This window comes from Pipra filicauda, unplaced genomic scaffold (assembly GCF_003945595.2).
Source record: "Pipra filicauda isolate LSUMZ 115617 unplaced genomic scaffold, ASM394559v2 scaffold292_size926685_pilon, whole genome shotgun sequence".
Taxonomy (NCBI): Eukaryota; Metazoa; Chordata; class Aves; order Passeriformes; family Pipridae; genus Pipra; species Pipra filicauda.
This window is the reverse complement of record NW_024104412.1, coordinates 750,837-764,446: the sequence shown is the minus strand read 5'-3', so window position 1 is coordinate 764,446 and position 13,610 is coordinate 750,837. Positions and strand designations below refer to the sequence as shown.

General features: G+C 43.7%; 1 long non-coding RNA gene across 1 annotated transcript; it reads left to right on the top strand.

Moving 5' to 3' along the window:
* Positions 1–1,205: 1,205 nt before the first annotated feature.
* On the top strand, positions 1,206–13,015 carry LOC120323582. The gene is made up of 2 exons (XR_005564200.1): positions 1,206–1,475; positions 8,864–13,015. It is a non-coding gene; the product is annotated as an uncharacterized LOC120323582 (long non-coding RNA).
* Positions 13,016–13,610: the final 595 nt, after the last annotated feature.

Genomic DNA, 13,610 nt, shown 5'->3' with positions numbered 1-13,610 from the left:
ATTCCACTTCAAACTCCACATGGTGGTACTGGATTGTAAATATGTATATTTACAGAGAAGACTGTGTGTTTGTACATTTGCACAGAAGATATATTTACATGGGAGATTGTATTTTGTAGATTTGCTTGTGGCAGTGTGAGGCTGAAGATCATGTTAACAGAAATCCATCCTGCACGTTTTTATAACTTGGGTTTTGGGGGCAGTGGGACCTACTCCCTCCCTGAGTTAGGCAGGGGACTTTTAGGCTCCTGCACCTGGTCTGAGTAATTACTGGGGTTTTTTGGAGCCAGTAAAGACAAAAAGGGAGTCCCTGCAGCATCATTCACCCAGGCTGATGCCCCAGGAGGACCAGAGGAGCTCTGCAGAGGTGCCTTTTGCTATCTGTTGACAATAAAGGACCCTGGGGTCTGGAAATTAAGACATTTAACCATTTTGGTGCCTAAGGAAAGTCAGGTGAGATTAAACCCCACTCCCTGCCATTAAATTACACTACCCATAGCAATAATCTCCTTTCCAAAGCAACATGCCTGCCCCAGACCTTCAAGAAGCAGACAAAAATATACTCTCTTGCCTCTAGCAATAGTTGCTCTTGGCCTCTCTGTTTCTGAGTACCTCGAGTCATCTTCCTCTATGACAGGAATGCAATTAAAGCCATTTGGTCACTTCAGTTATCAGAAAATTACACGAAAACAAGCACAGTCTCGGGTGGAATAATAAGTCTGGAGTTCCTTACGTGACATCCATATTCATCATGATCACGGTGCCTTGAGGTCTTGAAAGGAACTGAGCACAGTTCAGACTATACAAAACCAAACCAGGGTTGGGGTTTTTTTGGTGAACAATGCAAATTAGCTTTGCTTCAGGTGAATCAGCTGTTTAGTGGCTGCCACATATTCACCTCCAGGAAAATTTGGCAACAGTCAGCCAGATGAATTTCAGCCCCAGGTGACACATCTGAGCACCCTGGTGGGGACGTGAGGGTTCTATAAATGTTTTATATGTAATGAAGAATTTATATATAATGGAGAATGAGTAAGTCCAACTCACTTTAACTTCTAATTGGCCGTTCACTCTTTTAAGATGCTTTGGAAGGCCCAAGGTGTTTTGAGTTTGTTTTTTTTTTTTAATAACCTTAAGAGGAGGAAGAAAACATTTCAGATCATTGAAAGTTGGGCTGCAATGCTTCAGTGAGAGAGGACACAGCTTTTCAGTGATCACCTTTCAATTTATATCCTCAAACCATTATCTGTTCCCTCTATTCAAAACTCATAAATCAGAACTTTGAATGTTTCATATTTCCATTAAAAAAAAATCAACAAAAAACACCTCAAAAATTCTCCTGGATGTTTTTACCTTCCAGAACAGTGTTCAGGAGTATCAACCATTTCAGGATACTGAAATGAAAAACATTGCCACTAATTGAAAAATACTTGACTTTCAGAAGCACAGGATTACTTCAGAAACCATTATTTACAGTAAGTAATATTTATTTATGTTAGCAACCCTATTGGTTTCACATCACTACTCTTTGCAAGTGAGTATTGTAAAATATGGCCTCTAGTAAAAAATAGAGAAAAATTGTATCCTGTGTGGTTTCATCCCCCTCCCACCCAGCCCAGCTGATGGGACAAAAGATGTATTTAATTTGTACAATTCTAGATATTCCAGAAACTCTGCAGGAAACCAGATTTCTCTCTTAGCTTTGCTGTGTTAGCCAGGGACCACATTAATAACAAAAGTTAGGCCAGCTGCTGCTCTCACACCCTCAGTGCTGCTGGGGGAGGTGGGGAGGCGAGTCCTGGCCTGCAGCAGCTCTCCAGGCTCACTCCAAGTGCCAAGTCTCCTCCTGCATCCGTCTGTGAGACAGGATCCGAGCAGATCCCAAGCTTCCCTTCCCAAAAAAGCAGCCAGGTCATTGGTGATGATCCTGTGCCATAGACCATGTGCCAAAGCAGTGCTGGAGCAGGGCCCTCCTGCTCCTTGCAGGGCAGAGCTGGGAGGCAATTCCTGACTGCTTCCAGTTTGTTTCCCACCAGCTCAGAGCACTGCCCTAGACACAAGTCCAAACCAGGGAAGCCCAAACGTGTGCTGTAGACAAAGTGTTCCTCTGAAAACCACCTCTGAACTCAATATTGGCGACAAAAATCACGGCATCGAGTTTAAAAGTAATTTAAAGAGGTGAACAGAGACCCTGCACTGATGTGAGCAACCCAGTCTCGTGGCTGCCTGCACACCAGTGAGGGGCATGGCTGTTGTTAGTTCAAAGGTCTTAGCATGGGGTTTAGATTTAGATTTCGATCTAGATTTAGATTTAGCTGGAAAATAAGCAGCAGTGGAGTTGAAATCCTTCAAGTTCCCTCTGGTGTGGAGGGTAGCCCTGCCCTGACCCCCCAATATTTCCTCTGCAGCACAACCACCACAGCCATCCACCAGCAGCTCCCTGTCCCCTACAAGTGCCCAAACCAGCCTTCCCAATGGGAACACCAGATATTCCCGAAGTTCCCAAAGCTCCTTTAGAGCCAGTGAGCAGCTCTCAGCAGTGATGTGACCTGCAGTTTGTCTTATCCCCCCCACCCCAGCCCTTATGGGAGCTGCACAACCTCAAACCAGTGTGGAAGAGGTGAGATTCTTAAGAAATGGAGTGAGCAATTTAAAAGGCAGGTTTAGCAACACTCATAACAAACTATTAAAATGGAAATGTCTTTAAAATTGCGCTGCTTCATAGTTTGGGCACTTACAGCTTTTTTCTAGCAGCCCTTTCTCAAACTCTTGAATGCATTCCACATGCTCCAATGTCTGAGTCAGCTGACAGCACTCCCTTTTGTAGCATGTGATGCCCTGAGGTGACAATTAGCTCCCCTAACACAGACAGGCAGTTCTGCTCTGCAAGAGCAATGAAAGGCAGCACAAGCCTATTTCCTCCTACCTGTATTTCCCAGGTGGAAGGGAGGAGAACAGTCTGGCAGGTGACTGGTTTGTAGGAGCTAATCCCCCCTCCACTTTTGTGTGGGTTCCAGTCACACCTTGAGCCTGACTTGTTCCTCCTTCAGCACTCGTGGTAACACATTGCCCCAAGAGCAAATGCACTGCTGTGAGCACAGTCCAGAGGAAACTCAGATGATCCAAATGGTTTCTTCCCACCTGCAGAGCAACAACATGAGCAGTCAGCAGCTGGCTTTCCCAGCATCAATTATGGAAACTTGGCTTTCTGGTGCTTCCCTGGGACTGGTATAATATTTAACCCACCCCAGCAAAAGCTGTCCCCACCACAAGGCTGTCAGGAATCTCTTGCCTCTAGCAATAGTTCCTCTTGGCCTCTCTGTTTCTAAATACCTCAAGTCATCTTCCTCTATGACAGAAATGCAATTAAAGCTATTTGGTCATTCCAGTTATCAGAAAATTACATGAAAACAAGCACAGTCTTGGGTGGAGTAATAAGTCTAGAGTTCCTTACGTGATATCCATATCATGATGTCACGATGCCTTGAGGTCTTGAAAGGAACTGAGCACAGTTCAAACTATACAAAACAAAAGCAGGGTTGGGGTTTTTTTGGTGAACAATGCAAATTAATTTTGCTTCAGGTGAATCAGCTGTTTAGTGGCTGCCACGTATTCACCTCCAGGAAAATTTGGCAACAGTCAGGCAGATGAATTTCAGCCCCAGGTGACACATCTGAGCACCCTGGTGGGGACGTGAGGGTTCTGTAAATGTCTGGAGAATTAGGAAGTCCAGCTCGCTTTCAGCTTTACTTGGAACTGGCCATTCACTCTTTGTCCTGATAGCCTTGCTTATGTTGAAGTACACAGCACATCCCAGCACTGCTCAGGGCACGTTGCAGGAGACTTGTAAATACACCTTGTCTTTCCAGAAGGCACCAGCTGTTCTTATGCTCATTGCTGCAACTCATCTGCCTTTTGCCTGCTGGTGTTAAATAAAGGTGACAATTCCCAAGCCATGATAGCAAAAGGGCAGTTTATGTTACCCAAATGAGCAGCAGACAGAAAAATCCTGCTAAGAAAATCTTCTCTTGAACTGACAGAAACTGCTTTTGAACTGACAGAAACTGCTTTATCTCCCGAGCACTCTGGTGCTGCTCCCCATGGCTCACAGGAGCTGTAGTTCACAGTTCTCCATCTGTGCTTAATCCAGAGCACATGAGAACATTTCTAGTTGCCACCCACACCTGCACTAGGTAAGGAATGGGCTGCCACCTTAATACAGTGGGTACATGCACTCAAATAGGAACCCCTCCCAAATGCCCCCACAGAATATGATCAAGATTTACACCTGTGCTGTGCCCCCCTGGGCCTTATGGACCTGTTATGAAGTCCCCTGGTGTTTCCTACAGCTGATGGGGAGAAGCATCCCAGACATTTCTGACTGCTCAGCAAAGGGATTCTTTCAGTTGATCCCATTTATGTGTTTCCCCAATGACCAAGATCACACCTGCCAGGGGAAAAAGCTTCTTGTAACGCATCCCAGGTATTTCCATCACCTTTCCTCAGGTCTGCAGGTAAGGGGTTGCTTAACTCTGATGAAATCAGGCATGTGTTGCACATTTATTCTGTTTGAGCCTTAACATCACCCCGAGGTATTCGCTTTCAAACATATTTTGACATTTCTCCCCAGCCTTGCAGGATTGTCAGCTGCAGTAGAAATAACACTGGAGCTGAAATTTCAGTCTGTTTTTCAAGCTGAAAATTTCCAGGGCCTGGGTTTTGTTTAAACTCTTAAGCACCAGATGTCTGTGTTCCCTGAGCCAGCTATTATTTTAGAAACATCAGCAATGGCTGCCAGTGGGGGTGGTCCTTCTCCACAGTGGCTGTGACAAAACTGGCCACTGTTTAGGGTCATCCTCTCATCTGACCTCATGTAGGTGCATTTCATAGCTAGACCAGAGGAGAATTTGTGCTTCACCAAAAATGAGGTAACTGGGGATGAAAACAGAGGCAAATCCTTATGGCAAAATTAAGAGTTGGACTCTGATCCTTGTGGGTCCCTTCCAACTCTCAAAATATTCTGTGATTCTCTGAAAATGGCAACACCCACTGCCACTGCTCAGTGCTGAAGTGCTCCTTGTCAATTCAAAAAACCTAAACATTCAATCTCCTCAGTACTGAGCCAACCTGAGGCAAACTGTTGTTGAAGTTTCCCCTACATCGTAAAAACTCGAATCATTCCACTATTTTGATGTTCTCCCAAAATAAAAAAAAAAAAAAGATGATGAGCTCCACCTAAAAAATCTGAGACTTTCCATTTTCTCTCACACAGACAAGACAGCCAAATTGAGATTGCACCAGCACTGTTCATTCTGGCCTTTCAGAACTTTTAAGCATTAAGACTTGGTAACCCAAGCAACTTTTCAACATGCATTTTGGGTGTAGCATTAAATGCTATGTGTAACCCAGCCATAGGAGTGTACAGATGCCAAGCTATGAAAATTATCTCCCTGCTCTTTGGCAGACTCCACAGGCAGAGGGATTAGATTATATTCTATTTCTTTCTGGTTTAAAATATATTCAGACAACTGAATGGCTTTTCATTTAGTGCTTGTCCTGCAATTAATTTCTCACATCCTTCCTTTCAGTCTTGGGAGGCTTTTACAGAGTCTGGTGCATTGTGCTTTGTCCTCCCTTGTCCTTCCATTTTTGGGGGAAGGAGGACATTCCTATTGCCTGTAACAATCAGTGTATCCACCAAGGGCTTCTTATTGCTGGAAGCTGTTTGTCAGCCTGGTATCCCAGCTTTTCCTAGGAACAAAGAGTGAAAGCTTTTCCCCCTCTGCCAGCACAGCCAGATTTGAAGGGACTGCAGCAGAACCTCAACAGGCACGGATCAGAACAGGTCTGCTCAGACCAGTGTAGTACAATTTTGTGCCAGAGGAAGATCTGGACATTTGCAGAGACTGGTCCCTTTGCTGTGAACTGTGAGCCACAATTCCTGTAAGTGATGGGCCCAGGGTGTACCTGAGCTCTGAAGGGGCTGTGGTGATGGATGATGCTTTTATGTGAACACCAACTTAGCAAGAGGCCTTGTGACGGTGAACATGGCAACTGTTTACCTCATTTGTCAGAAAATGGCAGAAATCTCTGAAAAAAACTTGGCTCCAGAGGCTCTGAATCATTCCTTCACTACTAATGGGTGTCATTTTTTTTCCAGTGGAACTAAGCCACCGTACAAAGCTATTGCTGTGAAAGAGGAGGCACTATTTTAGTTGGCTACTTCCTTGTCAGGCAGTGGAAATCATAGAATTGCTTGGAAGGGACCTTAAAGGAAGGGACCTTAAAGATCATCTTGTTCCAACCCCCCTGCCCCCATGGGCAGGGACACCTTCCACTACCCCAGGTTGCTCCAAGCCCCGTCCAACCTGGCCTCCAACACTTCAGGGATGGGGCAGCCACAGCTTCTCTGGGCAGCCTGTTCCAGTGCCTCACTGTCCTCATGGTAAAGAATTTCTTCCCAATATCTAATCTAAAGTTACAATAACCTTTGCTAGTGAGTGACAATAACCTTTGCTAGTGAGTAGGAGCAATGTGAACCATCTCCAAAGCACAGGCTTCGGCTCGAAAGGCATTAAAATCCTGCAGAAGTGCCCAGGAGTGACAAACACAGGGCTTCTGCTGCCAAGCACAGTGTGATGGGAGACTGGAATGTAATACTCTAAGTGCACGTGGCAATCAGCATTTGTCTTCCTTAGGAAAATGCAGGTGTTTTTTGTGGAACCCCAGCCATCTGAAGCAGTGCCTCTCACCTTTCCTGGTCCAGCCATCAATCAGTCACATGCCCTGGGGGAAGGGCACCTTTCAGCCCAGCCTCTGTCCTGTCAGGGTTTGGTTTTGGGGAGAAGCTGTTGGTTCAGCACCAGGCTCAGCCAGGAGCTTGGAAAACACGGGGTGGATGCTTCCCACCTGTGAGAGGCTTTCAGAGCAGAGTGGGGTCTGTGCTGCTGGCTCTGCTGTTCACATCCTCCCACAGCTTTCTGCACTCGGGAGAAGAACTGGCAGGAAATGGAAGCTACTCACAGGAGCGATATTTTAGCTTCTGTGCAGCACAGAAACATTCATAAACTTTTTTTATGGTCTTTGGATCCAGCAACTCCAGTAACTCTCGCTTTAGCTTGGTGACACTTCTGATTTTACATTAACCTTGGAAGAAGGATCTGCCCAGGAGCAACTTTGGGACTCTAAAGTAGAGGACAAGAGTAACTGGCTGATGGGTCTGACACATTTAAAACTGTCCTGGAGCACCCAAATGGCTGCTCTACCTGCTTCATCTCTAAACATTTATATTAAAATCAATCAATCAATCAATCATTCAATCTGCATCCTGTCAAACAGTCTAGTGAATTAAATTATGCAGATTTTAGGTTGGTAGAGCCTTTCATCAGAGCTTAAGCACACAAGGCAATCCACAGAAACAACTGAAGGTGCTCTGAAGGATGTAGGTGCCTCCCAGCCCTGACACGTTCTCACGCTCTTCAGATTCTCTCCCCCCAGGTATTTTTTAAATCAGTTATAACTAAGTCTCCTGAGACTCTCTTCTAGGGACAAACAACTCAATTTAAACTTTAGGCTGCCTGCAGACTCACAAGAGGCAGGTCTGCATGTTGTGTTAGTGTGCATTTCTACCAGTGTCGAAAAAGGACAGTGACAGAACAAAACAATGTACATTTTTTGTGTATTTCTGACATGAATAAGGCTGTCTAGGCTGTTCGATTGTGAGAAAGCAATCAGCTGTCCAACCTTGAAATAGTTTTCGTGTGATTGAGTTTTGGCTTAAATCCTCAGAGTTTAGTTGTGAGAAAACTGCATTTTTCTGCTCGGGGGTCCTCCCTGGCTGAGAGTACTGTGAGAAGTGCCTAAATCTGAATGAAGATAATACAGTTCTAAATCTGAATTAGGATAATACAGCTGTGCTACGGCCCAGGTGACTGCATACCTGACCTTGCACTGTTGAGCACATGTATTGCTGCAATTTTAATAAGAGTTTTGCTGAGGTGGAAGTTGAGACTCAAGTCTCTGAAGGGTGAAACACTAAACGTGCTGATTCCCACAGATATTCTGCTGCCTGAACCACATGTTCCTTTCTATTTTACACATTAATGGAATGCAATATGTATAATGTAGCACATAAATTTAGGATTACCCATCATGCAAAGAACTCTGGTGGGAGAAGTTAATTAAGTGCTGTTGCTATTGGATACCCAACAGCTTGTATTTGTACCATTACCAGTTGCCTGCTGGAGCAAACAGATGCATTTCTTTAATTTATTACTATGATTAGTGATCTCAAAAGCTTTCCCCTAGTTGGGCTTTCAGCCAGTTCAGCTGGATGGCTGGATCCCAGAGCCAGTTACACACACTCTGCACGAGGGGAAGTTGGGGCAGATTTAAAGCATTTGTTATGTGCAGGAGGCACTGCAAGCAAAAAGAACTTATGAGTACTTGCAACACTTCTGTGAGGAAAGCACATAAATATATTATTTATCCACTTATATATGTGGAATAGAAGCACATTTTCTCATCATAGGAAAGGAACAGGGGCCAGAGTTCAGATATGCACCCAGACCTCAGAACAATGTTTTGTTCAGCTTGATACAAACGGGGAGAAACAAGTTTAGCCTCCCTGACTATACAGAATAAAAAGAGGAGAATGCAACTATCCACAGCACAAAATACACTCTGCCCCAAACAGAACTAATGAGGGAAGGTACAGGCTTCTTAACACCTTCTTCATGCTTTTCCTTCCTCTTTCTTGCCTCCCCAAATCAAATCCACGACTGAGAATTCTGCAAGTTTTCCTTTACAAGGAAACACTTTGATGTTGTGTGCTCATGAAACATTTGTGGTTTATGTCTTCCAGAAAATCATATTGATGTGCCTCAAGATGGGAGAGGTAGGACCAGACTTCAAGGAGCAGCTTTCAAGAAAAATCAACTGAATTACAAGAGGAGGGAAAAATTAGGGATAAGCAAGAGAGAGAAAGACTACAAGAGGAAGATGGAGCAAGTCACCTGAAGACAAACATCATTCAGACAATTTCTGTAAGGAAATGATATGGAAAGAGTCTCCAGGAGAGAGTAGTCTGTAAGCAATATTTTAGTTCTAGACCAACAATATTATCTCTGGAAGAAAGCACCATATTTGAGAAAATGCTGAATAGGAAGAAAATTAAGTTGCTCTGGCAAATCCACACAAAGGTGGAAAAAGATCACAAGACAAACCTGTGGTAGATAACTTTTCTTTGCCTCCCCATCCATCTATTGCCATTTGAGCCTAATCTAAGTGTCAGAATACTGAATGTGAGTTTTTCCAAAGTTCTCTGGTGAGCATTTTGTCACAGTGGGGTAGATGCTGGCAATCCTCATCACTGTTAACCATATCTACCATATGCATTGCAAGGTAAGCAAAGCCCTTCCAGTGAGTCCAACTGCAGGGTAGCAGTTGCTTCAACCTTAATGCACATTTTAAGATCATTGGCAGTGATTCTGCTAAGACATCAAGCAGCTGAGCACATCTCAAGTTCAGGTTCACACACCCTCTTCAAGAGGGGAGCTTTATTAGGAAGCAACACAGGCACCCAATTCCACCCTCACACTCCTTGAAGATGAAAAAGAAACAAAACAACAAAAAAAATGGCCAGCTGTGTATTTCAAAAGCAATAATACCATTTTCTCTTTGCTTTACAAGACAATAGTCCAACTCCCTCGGTCACTGACTGGCTTCAGAGTTTACACCTCACCAATCTAAGAATTCATTTGTGAGCCAGAAGGACAGTGATGCTACCACAGAAGTACTTGGTCACCAGGTTGCAAAAGGGTGACTTAACTTTCCACAGGACAGACTTATTTTAAAATCCCCCAGTATCAATTACGTGGGCAAACCCTGTGAAGTTCAATTATTTAAGCTGTATATGTGGAGAACCTGGCAGTGACAACCAAACAGAGGAGTTCATCTGGAAGTCATAACACAAAGCCCTGATAATGCCAAGTTAATCCTTCAGGCCTAATATTTTGCCCTGTAAATCTGAATAACTTTAAAGTGACCATACATTCTGCTGTACAGCCAACAAAAGGGACACGTGGTCAATGCATAATAATCAGGTTTTCCTTTTGGACCTCTTTGGCTGAGTGAATTTTATTCTCCTGTTGAACTTAAAAAGGGACACTGTTCTGAGTGATCTGAACTCATTCATGGCTACTGGAGAGCAGGATGGCACATGACTAAAACCAGACAGGAATAAGTTGTGTTGGAGGACCCAACGAGGCTGGAGATCACCAGAGTGCCCAGCCTTCAAAATCTGAGCAGGATACCAGCATGCACAAGCCCCTTTTCTTAACAAACCAAGTACTAAACTTGCCTGGTGTCACTGAGCAAGGACAGGCCACAGCTAAGAGAAAGAATTCAAATGCCACGGGTGGGAGTGCCACCCTGGGGGCATCAGACTCCATCCTGTCCTAGCTGAGCTTGATGCCTGGCCCATTCTCACTCATCATAGAAGCTCCTGAGTGAACAACTCAGCTTGTGGAGCCCCAGAGGAGCTGCCCCAGTGCAGCTGGGCTGTTTGGCACTGGGAGTGACACAGCACTTCAAATAAAACAGGGCCAGTATTTTTTTAGACCTTGATTCACACTAAACCGCAGAGATTCTTCTAGTTTTTCAAAAAGAATATGTCAATCAGGGCACTGCAAACCCTTCCAAAAAGAATATGTCAATCAGGGCACTGCAAACCCTTCCAAAAAGAATATGTCAATCAGGGCACTGCAAACCCTTCCAAAAAGAATATGTCAATCAGGGCACTGCAAACCCTTCCAAAAAGAATATGTCATCAGGGCACTGCAAACCCTTCCAAAAAGAATATGTCATCAGGGCACTGCAGAACCATCCAGAGCACTTCGGTTGGGAGCAAAAAGGACCCTCAGCAAAGACATGCTGTAAGTACCTTGCAGATCCTGGCAGACAGTCCAAAATGCTCTCTCCTTGAGGATGAGGGATTCTGCAGGGCAAGGGTCTGTGCTCCCGGGGGTGGGAGAGCTGATCCTGTGAGCTGGAAGGTGGTGCTCTTAGTGCCAACTCCCAAGGAAAGCAAAGGAAACCACGGAGCTGGAGGCAATGCTATCCATGGCTCTGCCAACATCACACCTTCTCCACACTCCCTCATTGTCTTCAAGGACAGTAATCCCTGCAGACACCCAAAAAAACACATATCTACACGCAAAAAAGTGCATATCTAGAGTAATCAGTCTCACCTAGGCACTTTGCAGTAACTCTTGGCTTTTTTTCCCTTTTTGCCAGCACCTACTACCATTGTGAGGTGAAGACTGCCACAGAGAGCTTTGTAAAAAGCTTATGTTCATGGAGGAATTTGTATTAGATACTGGTTTGTGTGACTTACTGTATTTTGTAAGGGTTTTTTTCCCTCTGGGAATTGTGCGTTATAACTGAGCAGTTTTATGCTTTCCTTCTAGTACACGTATACCTTGTAATGGATGTGCTTTTCTGTTTGTTTGTTTTCTTTTATGCTCTATACAGAGCCTGTTAATAGAAGGTAGATACTCTCTGGCTGAAATTCTCATTTTGCCTCCCAGTTAATTTATGGATAAATCCCTGTTGTAGCTGGTGAACTGCGGTTCACCAAGTGTGTTGTTAGAATCACCTGATAGTCTCTCTATTTTAGCAGAATACGAGATCCTGAGTAAGACTAATGCTAGCTGGGCCTTAAACTCCAGGGAAATAGTGCACTTCATGTGATTCCCTACCTGCCCTTCTCCCTCAGTGTTTGGGACACTGTAGAAGAGCACTGGCTACACAAACAGTCCCCTCAACACCTCAGCCATCTCTGTAGCTGGGCTCTGATACCCCCCTGCTTTTACTTCATCAGAATCATGGTGAACCAGATAAACTGCAATGAACTATTCACTTTTTTCCTGCAGAGACCGGTTCAAACACAACCTTTCTCTGTAAGAAAGAATCTGGACTAAAATAGATATATTTTCCTCTGTTCCATCCTGATCTGGTTGGAAAAATAAGGGATCTAAAATTAACATTTACAGCCTATGTTACAACGGCAGCTGTCTGTCTCAGTGGCTATTAATGACCTTCATGCTCCAGAAACCTCCTTCCTTGTCCAACTCATTTTCTCTCTTGAGTTTTACTGAGAACTCAGTGTCCAACTTCTTAATAATTGCTGTGTATAACGTAGGACATAAAAAGATAAGTTACAAAGCTTGTGCAGGACTTGGTGTTGTAATTAACCATCTTTTGTGCCTGGTTATCAATTTTACAAAAACAGAGTGAAAATAATCCGGCCTCTCAATGTCTACTTCAGCATATTGTAGCAGCTCTTTTAGATAACTGTTTTTTATAGTTTTACTGTAATTTCTGTATGAGGACTGTCCACTTGAAGAAGCAACAGGTCAAAATGATTTTTTAGAGTCAGTTCCATTTCACCACCAGTGATGGTGTATGAAAGGTATAAAGCAGCAAAAACAAAACCTCAGCCACTCGCCAGGAAGAAACACCTTTTCTCAGCCTCAAACAATCCTCTTCTGCAAGACAGGCATTTCTTCTAGTCCTCCTTTTACAAAAGTAGTAAATCACTAAGAATATATACAGTACAATAGTCTATTTTAATAGTCAGCAGACAAATTTTAGGCTAATTAAGCTAACTAGAAATTCTAGGGTTGCAGTGATTTCTCTTTATCAATACATTGACAATAATACTGTTTACATAACACTTGATGTTCGAAATCAATACGTGCCAGTGTCCAGTGATTTGCTAATCTAGTTTTGGATCTAATCCTGTCCTATTTTTTGCAGCATTCTCTGACTTCATATTAAGAATCATGTTGTCTTTCTAAAGTGATTGCCAAGTAAACCAAAAATGTGTTTTACACTGCTATTGCACTGCTCTTGTCTTTATATACAGTAGTTTTTATAAAGATGTCCTTAGGTTTTAATAAATGAGTGTAATGTAAACTAATCTCTGTAATAAAACTTGCTTTAGTGTTTCAAAGGCTGTCTGGAATAGCTGTAGAGATTTGAGCTTCCCTGTATTTCAATAGCTCCAAAATCTGTGGCTTCCTTTCCATGTGCAGGGAGATCCCCAGATACCAGCACTCCACAGTGTATTTAATACACAGAATGATGCTTGGATGGGAGACAGGGGGAAAGGGCCCCAAAAAACCAAACCACACTACAAAAACATGGCTGAGGCCACTGCATAAATAAATACACAGTCCCTTTAGTCTGCATCACGTTTCCAGAAGTTTCTACCACCAGATATTTAAGAGGGAAATGTGAGACACTGAACAGAGGCTGCTAAGGAATAAACAAAATCTTCCCACGACTCGAGGCAAGCTGAGAAGAACCTGCAGCTGAGCAGACAGAAAGCACCATTTTGACTTGCACCCACCAAGAACTCCATCCCCACGTGGCTGGTATGGTGGGTCCACCTCCCCCCCTGAGGCAAACACAATTTAACTTGCTCTGTACAAAAAGGCAGGACCAGCAATCCACAAAAAAAAAAAGATCTTTTTTTCCTGCCAGGCTGGAGGATTTGGACAGATTTTCCAGAAAGATTTAGGTTTCCTAAACACACTGTGCTCTCT